Genomic DNA, 14,201 nt, shown 5'->3' with positions numbered 1-14,201 from the left:
CAAACTACCAAGCGGAGTGCCAGAATATTTCTTTTTGGAGAGTGGATTAATTTCGAGACCCTGTCCTGGTCTCGATTCTGGCACCAACTCTGAGGTGCTCCCTCTGCGACAGGACAGCTCGTGTTACATATATATATATATATATATATATAAAACACATTTTTAAACTTTACAGAAACACATACTCACTGGATGATGTCATCAGTGATGTCATTTGAGATGTCATCAGTGATGTCTCTGACCATGTCATGAAAGATGTAATATGTGACATCATCAGCAGCGCAGTGCGGGGGCGCGAGTTATAGTTAGCTCAACTAACCATAACAGTCAAATTTATCTGGTTTTGTACGAGTGAAATGTCCAACTAACTATAATGTTCCTGAAACCTGTGGTTTTATGTGCTAATTACATGAAAACGTTTCACATATTATACTGCTGAGCCACCCACCGCCCCAGCTGGCTCACACCAACAAAACATAACACAAGTAACTTGTATGAGAGCAACCTTAACCATTGTGAAATAATTGCAAAATGTTCTGAACAAACATCGTATCTACAGCGTTCCTGATTGGGTAACCAGTTATGTCCAATTAACCACATGTCATCCTGGACATAGTCAGGGGTTGTGAGAATAAGCTACCATAATGGGCTATACAATTCCAGTCCATGTTAAATAATGTGATCAACTACACTTTCTCATCACAAGCTACTTTCAGAGGGCTAATTGCACAATGGCCAGCATCTCACAAGCCCATTATTCATGTCTGTGATAGATTATACAATGTCTCAATAAGTGTGTTTCGTAGCATTACCACTTAAATCGGTCCTAGTTTCCACTAAATGGCTTTGGCCAACACCAAATCATAAGTCAGCTAAACCTATGCCATGATACTTCCCACATCAGTTTAGGTTGTTGTATATTTAAATGATAACAATAATTCAGATTGCCATTATTGCAAAAAATATAAGGCTTTTACTTTATTCATATAATCAGGAAAAGCGTTCAACCAATACTTGTTTCACATTATGAACTGGCTTTTACAAGGCTGTAATGTGACAAAAAAACTTTAAAATGTATACTATTTAAACCACGTTAAAATAATATAATACTGATAATCATTGGCAGACTTCTCAGATATAAATGCACATTTCATATTGCAATCTATTCATCACTTAAAATATGTGTAGATGAATGTATGTATGGCTGCCACAGTCACATTAACGTTTTGGCTCATCACCCTTATGTAGTTAATGAGGTTGCCTGCATACACAACATTTCAGACACCAAGAACCATTGAACATCTGCTTTATAATTGCTACCAGTAGCACTCTATCAATGCACAGCTCATGCAAAATGCCAGGGGGCACATCAAGCACGTGTTTTCCAATTTACCGGGTCCAACACATGGCAGCCACAATTTAACGGTGACGGTCAGTGATTGCTGACTAAATAAAGGAGATCACAGTGATGCGCAGCTTCATGTTGAACAGCAACATACGGAAAATGTATTTGCGTGTGAATGTGCTGCCATACATATATTTTAGCAATCACAAATATGGGTGGCCAAAGGGAAATTGAAATGTATTAAGACTGACAGGCCATGATGATATTTAGTTCCAAATGTAAGAAGGGGTAGTGCACCATTGATTGTTTTGCCTGATATTGCCTAAACCTTAAGTTATGCAATACCCCTGTTGGACAAGACCCTATTCGCAGTATATACCCACAACAACAGAATAATTTAATGGGGGAATTGGTCAGGCAGTGAATTATGTAGTGAGACCATTTTCAAATGAGTTAAATCTCAATTACTTAGTGATACACAAAAACTCATTATTAGCATTGTTCGTACAATGATTTATTTCAATACTTGTTTTAATGTAAAACACTTCAATCTTAAAAATGTTTAGGGTGTGAGAGACTTCTGCCAGCATGTGTTTACCCTCAATACAGCTCACAGGCACTTTTGATATATTGAATATTTGCCTTTGTATCAACTCGCTCTAATTATATTATTCTGTGTCCAAGGGTCTAACAGTCTTCCCTGTGCACAGCAGAGGAGGGAGCGTGGCCATCGTGCTTAAAGCGCTGGCTTCACCCCCGCTGCATGGGCCATGCCTGGGCGAAGACCGGGCCAAGGAAGGGCCCATCCATGCCTGTCAGAGCCCAGAAGAGTCTGGGTTGGGCCACCACCTGAGTTTTCCTAATCAGGACATTAAGGTATTGTTCAAACATATTGTGGAAACTTATACATTTTTGATTAGCAGAAGGAGGCAGCCTGTCCGAGTCAAATTGTAAAATTGCATTTGCCACAATTTGTGCAAATCTTTTGCTAACAACCATGATGGGCAAAAGAAGACTGGTAGAAGGGAGGGGGAGGTGGAAGGGTAATAAAGAAATGGAAAAAAACAAAAAAAAACCCTAATGCAGGGTGGTAGTAACCGCATGCTTGACCGCATCGATAGCCTCCTGGTCGAATGCGAAGGCATCTAAGATACACACATTGTGGTCTCCCCTCTGCCCCAGGTTGTCCCATATCCACCATATCTCCTAAAAACACAAGCCCTAGCATTACACCAGTCATTCCTAAAATGTAAAAAAAACATGGCCTAGAGACCTACAATACGCGTCCATCTCTACCATCTGTGTAAGGCTCTCCGGCAGAGTGCTTCCTTGTAGTAATATATTTGCTCCCCTTCTTGATTTGACCAATGCCTCCCAGGATGCCACCATACGACTCCCTGAAAACAGTGCTCATCGGCTTATTAGTGATCTCCGGTCCGAAGTGGGGCCCTGAGGTCTGTGATAGGTGACCAAACAGGGCTAATGAAACAGTTCTTTGCAAATGACTGCAGTCCCCGCACACAGTAATGCCGTATAAAACTTGGCTAGCCAACCAACAAGAGCCACTTAATATGTTCCAACCTCCCAAGTGCAGAAGCGACTCCCTTACTCATGCAAGAACTGAGTCTCCCCAGACAACAACAAGGGCCTGGTTCATTGGGAACTTGATAGGAGTCCTCCCAAAGAAAACCCCACACCGAACTTGAGGTTAGGTGTGGGCAATCCCAATGAGACAAATTACAATCAGCGGATGGTGGCAAAACCAAGAATGATAGAAAGCCATTAGGCCTTTCCCAAAGAGTCTCCAATGATACCTCTCTCCTAGAAAATGTATATGATAAATGTACCAATATTAACAACTCATAGGGGGTACAAAGGGGAGGAATCATTTAAAAACAAAGCAATACACTGGATCCGCCATGTGAAAGCGTGCTGTTCCCTTATAAGAGACGACGTCTTAAGGGCAAGGAGTTATAAGTCCTATGACTCTATTACTGACAATATAGTAATACTGCTAAAAGGCGAAGGCCTAGTTGAAAACTTGGTAGCCCTTGATATTAGAACTTGCCCACCTGATGTCTAACATTCAATTTAAACAGTGCATACCTACAGGCCAGCCAATGCAATTCCTCCATGCATATTAGATCACCTAGGCCTAGATTCAACCCTCGGGCAATTGACTGACTTTCAAATGTGGTTCCTCTGACAGATAGTTACTTTCTCAATGAACTACCAAACCTCACCCCCTGCCAACACCCAGAGGATAGATTGGTGATATGCAGAAGTGGCAGGGTCAGCAGGGGTCACCCAGTAACCAGCAGTAGAGGTCACACAAGGTCTAAGGGGACTCAATTAGGCACCAGTTCTGCGGATTTGAACAGGGCAGCAGCTTCCATCATCAGCGATTCTGAAAGCTTGAGTAATGCTATGCATGTTAGCTCAGAATATGAGCCAAATCTAATGCTTGTCTCCTGGAACGTGGTAGGGTTAGGTAATAAATTGTCCCTTCCCCGTTGGACATCTGCCTCCTGCAGGAAACTTGGTGTACAGCCCCCATACACAAAACATCAGTTACTGTCGCCCTGCATTTACAATGGGAAAAGGCTGTCCAGCAAGGGGACTGTTAATATGGGTCAAAATAGCCATAGCATGCACGATTACACTCCTTCGCTCAAAAAACCTGTGTATAATGGAAATCCCCTTGAAGGGTCCACACAGGCAAATCCATTGGTATCTACAATATATGTACCAGAGGAACAAGGGAGGGGGAAAATCATCAGCTACAATCCAACAATTCCAAGAACTGTTGGATGAGAGGATCACCCAAATTCCACTGCTGATAGTAGGTGACTTGAATATCACATTTGAGCCCCTCAACAGTAATGACATGATGGAGACAAGTGAGGAAGATGCCAAATGGTCTGTCCCCCCACCAGAATTCCCTCTGATTAAGAAATGGTTCAAAGTAGCTCTCCAAGTCAAAGCCCTGACCTTGGAGATCGGGCTATGGGCAGCCACTGGCAGGACAAACTCAGATAGATCAGTGCTATCACCTGCAATAGGGCAAATAGCCCGAGCCACATTGATTACATTATGATAGACTTGGGCGTTGGCGTACTATCAAAAAAAAGTAATCATTGACATGGTTGTGGGAGAAACCACTGATAGCAACCACAATCCACCTATTTTAATCATGACACAGATTTGGGGAGGACCAAGTACACAGACTACTGCCCATCAGTTAACAAATGAAGTTCAACATTCCAATGACAATTGCTGCCTAAAGTGGCATTAGATAATCATATGTAAACATAAACATTTTAGGTTGCACCGAGATCTGTTGGCAAGTACTACTAAACTAGAGTCACTAAAAACAGGAGGGTTAGCAGAAGTAGATAAAGTTCACACTAATCTTTTTGAACAATTAGGCTCATACTTCAATGTAGCTAGGCACCATTCAGCACTCTGGAACATAAAAAAGGTATCCTGGACTATGGTTCAACAAAGAGCCTAGAACCTCTAGAATCCAGCTAGCAAAGGCAATTAAATCTAAAGACAGAGGGCAAATTAGAATTACAAGGAAGAAATAGAAGTCACCCCTACAAAAGTAAAAAGAAAGTGAGACAAACCCTGCTGGCAGCTAATTAAGGAAGCTTGTGTTGCTACAGACTCAAAAACACTTTGGTCACTAATTGTATGGGGAGAAGGAGCAGGGGCCCCATATCCCCCAAAATATTTTTTGGCATCTCTTTGATATGATAACTTCCAAAAACTTTACTTTGATGCTGACACACCGCCCTCGCTTGGAGTATCTATTAGAATATCTGAGACCCAAGATAGCGATCTTTTCTAGCTGAGTGATATTAAGGCCTCTATTGGCAGAATAGGTCAGGCAAAAGCCCCAGGTCCAGAGGACATACCAGGGTACCTCTTTCTATATGACACTTCGAGTTGGTCTAGTTACATCCTACTATTCTCAGACGCAATAGCAAGAGGTGCCCCGATCCCAGGGTCCTGGCGAGGGGCAGCGGTGGTCACCTTATATAAAAATGGGGACAGAGTACTACCTTGCAACTACAGGCCTATTAGCCTAATAGTGCTAGACATGTTTTTTTTGCAAGGGCAGCCTCAGTGCCGTAACACAGGCACCCGCAGCCCCTGAGGTGTGGGGGGCCCAGCTGTAGGGGGCCCCCTCAGCTCAATACTCTGGTCCGAGAGCTCCTGATAAAACCTGGAGCAGGGGCCTCTCCCTGTACTTTGCAGGGGGACAATCAAATTTCATTATGCCACTGCCTGTATTAGCTTCTATTGCCCTAAAGACAGCTGTCAATTTAGTTCCTAGACAGAAGCTGAGGCAAGTCCTTCAAGACATGGGAATCCCAATCGAACTTCTCAATTTAGTTTTAAGGCTTCACGAAGATAATTTTGCCATGGTGAGGTGGGGTTTGCAGGGGCAACACACTGACTCAATTAGTAGGGGAGTACATCAAGGATGTGTTTTAACGCCCACGTTCTTTTCCCTATATATGAATGATGTGGTACGATTCCTCGCCCAAAAGCCTGCCAATGCTCCAACCTTAAGCGGAGAAAAAATTGTGACCCTCCTATTTGCAGATAACACTTTGTTGGTGTCCAAAACCACAGGTGGATTACGGCAACTAATAAATAGATTAAAGTTCTTCTACAAAATGTGGGGCATGTGAGAAATACCTCCAGCACTACATTTATTAACCTACACCCCCACAAAGCCTACAGGGGTAGGTCAATCTTGGGAGGGGCATCACTGGAAATGAGTAAGCACATTCGGATACTTAGGCGTTAAACTTTCTGAAAAAATGTGCTGGAGACCTCATGTTTCAAAGATGGCCCTGAAACATAAGCAGATAATAGGGGCTTTGGGGAAGGAACACTGTTCTTCGTCAAGCAAACCAGTAGCTGCCGCACTGCACGTTTATGACTTAACAGCAGTTAGTTCTGCTTTGTATGGGTCCTGATTATCTGGTTTTGATAAAACAGAGGAGCTCACCAGACCAGAGCACACATTTTTAAGAAGCTTGCCAATGCTACCCCAGGGCAGCCCACTTCACCCCCTAATGTTAGATATGGGAAGGCAATCGATCAAAGATATTGCTCATTTTCATCCATTGCTATTCTGGGTCAGAATTCGGTCAACTCCGAAACTCTCTTTATATGCCAATGCTATTGCAGAAGTAATCCACCTTGATAAATGTAATTGAATCAGCTGGTTGCGTAACATAAGGGGGCTCCTACCAGACAAAAGCATTTCTCTTCCTTGGATTTGACCTCAGCTTATCATCAAGTCAGGCTTCACTCCTCCTCCCAAGATCTCACATCATTTGTCACACCTTTTGATACTTTTAGATTTTGAACTGATTTCTTCGGCCTCAGTGTTTCAGTAGGCGATGGAGAGTATTCTTGGAGGTCTTCAGGGGGTCGAATTATACCGAGATGATGTGCTCATCTTTGGTGTGGATCTTGAGGAGCATGATAGGAGGTTGAAGTCAGTTTTAAGGAACTTAGATAGTGCTGGCCTCAACCTTAGGGAGGACAAGTGAACATTTTATGTCAAGGAAATAGAGTACCTAGGGAATTGTATGTCCGCTGCAGCCATCAAACTCAAACTTTCTCTAGTTAACACCGTTTGTAATATGTGCCCTCCTCTAAACAAAGAAGAATTAGTGAAGTTTTTGGGCATTGCTGGGTTCTATCACAAGTCTGTGGAAAACATTGCTGGAAAAACCTCTTGTTTGAGATCACTCCTCAAGAAGAGAAGTTAATTTTTTTATTCCAAAGGTTGTGAGAATGAGGTTGAGTGCATTAAGAAACATCAAAAGAAAGTGCCATGTCTAGAAAGTTTTGATCCCACAAAACTGTCTTATCTCATGACTGATGCTAGCTTGAAAGGAATGGGAGCAGTTCTTTTGCAGAAAGTTGGTGGGGAGGATAAGACAATTCTTTTTGTGTCTAGGCCCTTTAATGGTGATGAATGTAACTATCCAGTTGTAGAAAAAGAGGCTCTGGGTTTTTTCTGAGCTGCAGCAAGTTGCGAAATTTTGTATGGGGGAAGAAGTTCAAAAGTCTTACTGACCACAAACCTCAGAGAGAGGTGTTCTCCAAGACAGGTATTAACTTTGTCTCACACAGAATACGGAAGTGGGTTGTCGCTCTAAAAGAATTTGACTTTGACATCTTCTACTTACCTTGTACAAATATTATCACATAGACTGTCTTACCAGACTCAGGGGTAAGGAGGGTGAAGCGACAGATGAAAATGGAGGTGAAGAACTAGAGGAAGAAATTAATGTATGTGTGAATATTGAAGTATTGGTATCCAAGAATAAGTGCAGGGAACATCTTGTCTGATGATTTGGATGTGCAGAATGACATGACTGCGGTCACAGGTGGCTAGTGTGAGAAGAAAGACTGTGAAGAGGTTCTCAAAGGTTTTTGGCAAGTTAGGGAATATCCAGCGTTAGTGGATGGTCTTCTTATGCGTGGTAATGAGTTAGTTGCACCACACAAACTGAAAAACAAGTTAGTGAAGAATGAGCATGCCTTACATATGGGAATTGCAAAGGCAAAGGAAAGGATCAGGGAAGCATATTGGTGGCCCGCCGTGGATGTGCATGTATAGTGGATGGTGCATAAATGTGCTCAATGTGCGTGTTGTGTTAGAGTATTCAAGTGAAGGACACAGCCCATGGTCGTGAGGGAACAGGCCACTGGTCCATGAACGGACATTGCAATAGATATCTTGGGTACTGTGAAGTTAAAGTCTCAGGATAGATATGTGATTGTAAGTATTGACATGTTCTCCTGTTGGCCTGATATCAAGGTGGTTAATTCTGTTGAGTCTGATGTGGTGATTGAATTCTTGCAAGTGCTTTTTGAATATGAGGGTTTCCCTTTATCGCTCTTGTCAGACATTGCCGTTCAGTTAATGTTCACAGTCAATAGAGAATTTTTGAGTTCCAGAGAGATCAAGCATAAAATGGCAGCCTTATACCATCCACAAAGTAATGGTGTGGTGAAAGGTTTTCAAGGTTCTTAAAGAATTGCTACAACAAGCTGTGACCTCTTGTGAGAGTTGGGAGTTGGCCATGAGAAAGAAGGTTTGCGAGTATAGGTTAACTTCTCATTCCTCCACTGGTGAAACCCCTTTTCGTTTATTCAAAGGGAGGGTCGCCAACATGGAACTGGAGAGAGAGAGAATGAGCTAATGGAAAAAATAAAGATCTGGAATGATAAGAGGAAGGCGGTGAATAGTACGGTGGTCAACGTGGGGGACTAGGTCAAGATTAAGACTATAAGAAAAGGTGGAGGCAGATCCAAATTCAGTCATCCGTTTAAGATTATTAAGGTATTTTAAAAATGCAGTAAAGACCATTGTCCATAGGATTTGAAATTGAAGTAGAGTGGCAAAGTGTCAAGGTAATACTGATCTTGATACGGGCTCTGAGGAGGAGGAGCCTGTCACATGAGAAAAGGGCTCTTGACCACATCGCTTAAGATGTACTCCCCGTCGCTTACAAGATTGTGTTTGTTAATGAAACCAATTTGTCCTATTCACTATGCACCCCAGTTTTCTCATACTCTACAGGTTGCATTGTTATGTTCTTCAAGGATCGCAAATGCATTTTGTATTACATTCTCTGCATCTTTCGTTTGTATGAATTTTCAATGCCTATTCATAGTTAAGTTTTTTTACTTCCTTTTAGGTCACAAATGTGTAAAGGGGGAAAAGGTGTGATGTCCTGTGTTATGGTGTTTTGGAATGTGGGGATGGTTGCTAGGAGGTAGAGTGGAGTAGAGATTGTCAGTTGGTCTTAGCTTGAAGATGGATGGGGTCTCTGTAGCTGTGATACTGAAATATAGCTTCTTTAACCCACAGCAGGCCGGTCTACTGTATTTCCAGGAGGGGTAAACTTTTGCACTGCTCTAGTTGCGCAGGACACAGAAAGACTGTCCAATGATCAATTCATCCTAAAATGCCACACACAGCTAATTGGCTAGATGTGGATGGGTGGGTCCAGCCTAATTTCCTTGAAGGTCTGAGGGTGGAGATGCCTACCGCCCGACAGGTTCAAACATGCAGTTCGTGATAGGGACACCAAGAGTGTTCATTGAGTTGTTGGAGTAGGTACTAATTCTTTTTGTTTTTAGCAGCCTTACTTTTTCAGTGGGTGTTGGCACTCACTGATTCTACGTTGCCCGTTGATGATCCTAGCATGGCAATGGAAACTCCATGCAGATACGTGAATATGCGTTTGTTAATTATGAGACTGTAGGTTCGGCTACTGTCTTTTCTTCGGACTGCTTTAATTGAGGGCAAATGAAATAAATGTCATAATAAAACAGCTGTCGAGTTTTCAATATGCATGATATTTATTTACAGGGAATGGAATGTGACATTTGAATGGCTAATGTATCACCCTGTACGAGACAGCATTATAAACTGAATAGTTGAGATTGTGAATCTAATTTTTTGTTCGAATTCAGAAAGATGTTGTTTTGTGTCCATAATGCTTTGAAAAAGTGGGAAAATGTGTTTAAAGTAAAAACCTATTCTGAAACTTTGGGCAACAACCCTTGCTCAGTGGAGCTTTTTCCCTTGCATTCTGATGTTTGTTTGGCTTTCCTCAAAACAAACGCAGAACTGCAAGGGCTAGAATGCACAGTAAAATACTTAAGGAACTGTTTGCACAGGTCAAGTGCCGTTGAGTTCTCTAATAACACGCGGTTGGGTTTCTACAAACGTTTATATGTATTGCATAACTGTCTAGTTACCTTATTCTCTATTGAACCATAAATGTTTTAGTCTAGACTTTTCAAAGAGTGCATTTACTACTTTGAAAGGGTTTGTTATTTAAGCATGCTTTTTCTTCCTGTCACAATTTTGTTAAATGTCTTTAGAAAAAATCACTCTAATGTTTCGCGGTAGAGGGACGTTCCGTTCATCAAGTGCTTATCAAGTATTTTTACTATTGCAGCATCCGCTGAACGGGACACACTAATAAATCAATATCCAAACACCAGTCTAGAATGATGCTGCTTTTCTCCTGTTCAGCCGGAAATGATGTGATCTCACAGGCCTGCCTCGAAGGCCCTCCACTGGCTCCCTATAAAGGAAGGAGGGGTAAACCTTAAATTCTTCTTTCTCCTCCGTGTTGGCTTGCAAGTCTGATCTCATAATTACTTCAAATGCTTTTGGATTATATTCCTATCAGATGTCTAAAAGCTGCCAGTGGTAACTAAGGGGCTCATTATGATGGCGGAAGGACCGCCACCGCCGGGCAGGTGGTGGCGGTGCTTACGCCATCATACAGAAAATTCCCACTGCCAAATTAGGATGGCGGTGGGAATCTCAATGGTACCGCGGTGGATGGATAGTCTGTCTGCCATGGTTACACAAGGCAGTCCTTTTCTGCCCGCCTTACGGAACCCGGAACCAGGGCAACAACGGTAGGGATTATGGTATACCTTTCTGCCTGTCTTTGTGCGTCGGATATCCTGCCGCAAAATGACAGGCAGAGACTGGCTTTGGAGGCCTGTTGCGGGTGTGTGTGAGGGGGGTGCACTGGGGGGACCTATGGTACTGAGAGAGCGCAAAACCGAGTTAATAATTGTAGGGGTGCATCATATTCACAAGTAGTCAGCGCCCACATGTATAGAGGACTTACTATGTGTGGTATTCCACTATGTCATTCCATTACACTATGTCATGTAGAACTTCTCTATGTCACTCAGTAGAGTGCTTGCCTTGGAATGTTTTCCTTCAAGTTGTACTGGTCGATGTATGCTGGATGAGGACACATCACTGGCTGTGGTTGTTAAGCTGTTCTTCCTCAATAAACCTACTTGAACCTACTCTTTGTGTAGTCCCAATTACTACACAATTATTGGCGACGTCGGGAGCTGTGTGGTGTGGAAGACAGCATTCACTCGTTTACCTTATTTCCTCTTTTATGCAAAATCGGATTCTTCCTACCGACAATGACTTCTCTGAAAAGTATGGAGTTTCATCATACTTTAATATTTCAATAAAATTAGTACTACTGTGATTTGTACTACCATCACATTTTTCATCATAGTTTTATGCTCTGGTTGTTTATTTTAATTCTCATTTACAAATGTCTAACATTGCAGCACCACCTCATTTTCTTCAAGTTGCAGGTGATCCCCCTATTGAATGGGATCTTTGGTTTCCTATGTTCATTGCTTACGTTGATGTATTAGAAAATGAGGATTGTTCAGCAAAAAGAAAACTTGCTCTTTTAAGACATTGTCTTGGTGGTGCAGGAATAAAAGAATTCGATAATTTACCACCTTTGGAAGATGCTGGTGATATGGATGTCTTTAGTAAGGCTTCTAAGCAAATGAAAATTCGTTTTGGCAGACGAATAAATACTGTGATGGAAAGATTCAAATTTTATTCTCGTGAACAGAAAACTGATGAGACAATTGAAGACTACGTTGCAGCTTTACGTTCACTTGCTGGCACTTGTTCCTTCGAAACTATATCATATGAGCAAGTTCTCAGGGACCAAATCATGATGAAAACAAAAAGCAAAAAAATTCAAGAAAGGCTTTGGTTGGGGACTGAGACTACTCTTGCTGCAGTTGTGAATATAGCTAAGGGTATAGAACATTCTGAAATGTTTGTATCTGAAATCGAACACTTTCAGTTCTAGACCTAGCTTTAAGAAGGAATATGTAAAGAATTCTGGTGATAATAAGAGTTTTACTAAGAAAAGCACAATAATTTGTTACAGATGTGGTAGCACCAACCATGTTGGAAATTACAAAGGTTGTCCTGCCTGGGATAAAATCTGCATCAAATGTAAAAAAAAGGGACATTTTGGTAATGTGTGCAAATCTGGTCTTAGAATTAATTATATTTCTCCTGAAGAAGAGGAAGTCTTAAATAGTCTAAACTGTATACTTTCTGTTGATGAATGTATCCAAAATAATTTCCCTTCTTGTACACTTTACATTGATGACAAACCCATTGAAATTTTTGTTGATTCCTGTGCATGGTACACCATCATTGGTAAGGATATTTTTGAACAACTGTGGAGTAAGAGAGAACTCTTAAATCCAGACATATATCCCGGTGGGTACACAGGACGCAAAATAGCTCTAGAGGGTTTCTTTTGGGCTAAACTGTTTTTTAAGAACTGGGATATCAAAGCAAAGGTTTATGTTGCTACCAAGGGTGTTTCCATTCTTAGTTGGCCTCATCAACGTGCTTTAGGAATAAAGCTCGATCCTAATTCTGTTCCACCAGTCTATGTTGATGAGCCCCGATTTGAGAAACATGTTACCGACTCATTAATCAACTTAACTTTGAACACATTTAGCAACACCGATTTCACCAAGAATGTACTGAAGAACTTTCCTGAAATTTTTAATGACAAACTGGGAAAATATATTGGTTTCAAACATAAAATTGTTTTAAACGATAATGCTGTTCCTGTCAGGCATAGGGTAAGGAATGTCCCTTTAGCCTATAGACCCAAATTAAAAGAAATTCTTGATGATTTAGTAAACAGGAATATAATAGAACCAATTGAATCCTCTCCTTGGGTTTCGCCTATTGTGATTTCCCTTAAGAGTTCTGGCGAACTCCGTTTATGTGCGGATTTGCGCAGTCTCAATAAAGAGATATGGATTGATAAACATCCTTTGCCAAACATTCATGAGTTAATTTCCGCTTTGTCAGGCGCTACTGTATTTTCTTCAATTGATTTGGCTAGCGCATATCACCAAGTAGAATTAGACGAAGACTCAAGGAAATTGACTGCTTTTGTTACCCCAGAGGGGATGTTTCAGTATTTACGCATGCCTTTTGGGTTGGCAAGTGCAGCTTCCGTCTTCCAGCGTCTCATGAAAGAATTATTAGCAGACTGCAAAGGGGCAATAGCCTTTCAAGACGATATCTTGATTTTTGGGAAAGACCATACTGAACATGATGAGAATCTTTCAGGTGTCCTGGGTAGAGTCCGTTCTAAGGGTCTCACTCTGAAATATAATAAGTGCAAATTCAGACAAGACAAAGTTGAGTACCTTGGACATGAAATATCAAGTCACGGAATCAAACCTAAGATTAATCATGTTCAAAATATCGTGAATGCCCCTTCTCCCAGTTCAAAGGAACAGTTACTTTCCTTTTTAGGATTGACTGAATTCTACGGGAAATTTGTAAAAAATTATTCTGATATTGTACATCCCTTAAGAATTCTTCTAAAAAAAAATGCAAAATTTGTTTGGGGGAAAGAGCAAGAGAATTCTTTTGTGATATTGAAAAAGAAAATTGTTGAAGCCCCGTTTCTGAAACCTTATTCTGTGGGTAAAGAATGTATCGTTTATGTTGATGCAAGCAATGTGGGTCTAGGGGCCGTTCTTATGCAAAAAGACAAATCTGGCGAGTTTGTTGTTTCTTACGCTTCTCGAGCCCTACGTGACGCTGAGAAAAATTACTCTACTATAGAAAGAGAATTGCTTGCTTGTACTTGGGCATCTCAGCACTTCAGACAGTTTCTGTGGGGAACAAAGTTTTCCTTAAGAACTGACCACAAACCTCTGATCACCATGCTAGCTGCTGGTGGTGGGAGAGTTCTTACTGCTCGTTTAGCGAGACTAGCAGCCAAATTACAGGAATACCGCTGTGAAGTTGTTTATGTTCCAGGTCGTTTAAATGTTCACGCGGACTGTATGTCGCGTTTTCCAGCCAGTGTAGAAGTTGGTGAGAGTATAGACTGTGATGTTGCGTACTCATTTGCAGACATCAACATAATTTCTGATCAAGAGAACTCTTTAATTCTTTCAGAAAAGA

Source organism: Lissotriton vulgaris, chromosome 7 (genome assembly GCF_964263255.1).
Source record: "Lissotriton vulgaris chromosome 7, aLisVul1.2, whole genome shotgun sequence".
In the NCBI taxonomy this organism is placed as follows: domain Eukaryota; kingdom Metazoa; phylum Chordata; class Amphibia; order Caudata; family Salamandridae; genus Lissotriton; species Lissotriton vulgaris.
This window is presented reverse-complemented; position numbering follows the sequence as displayed.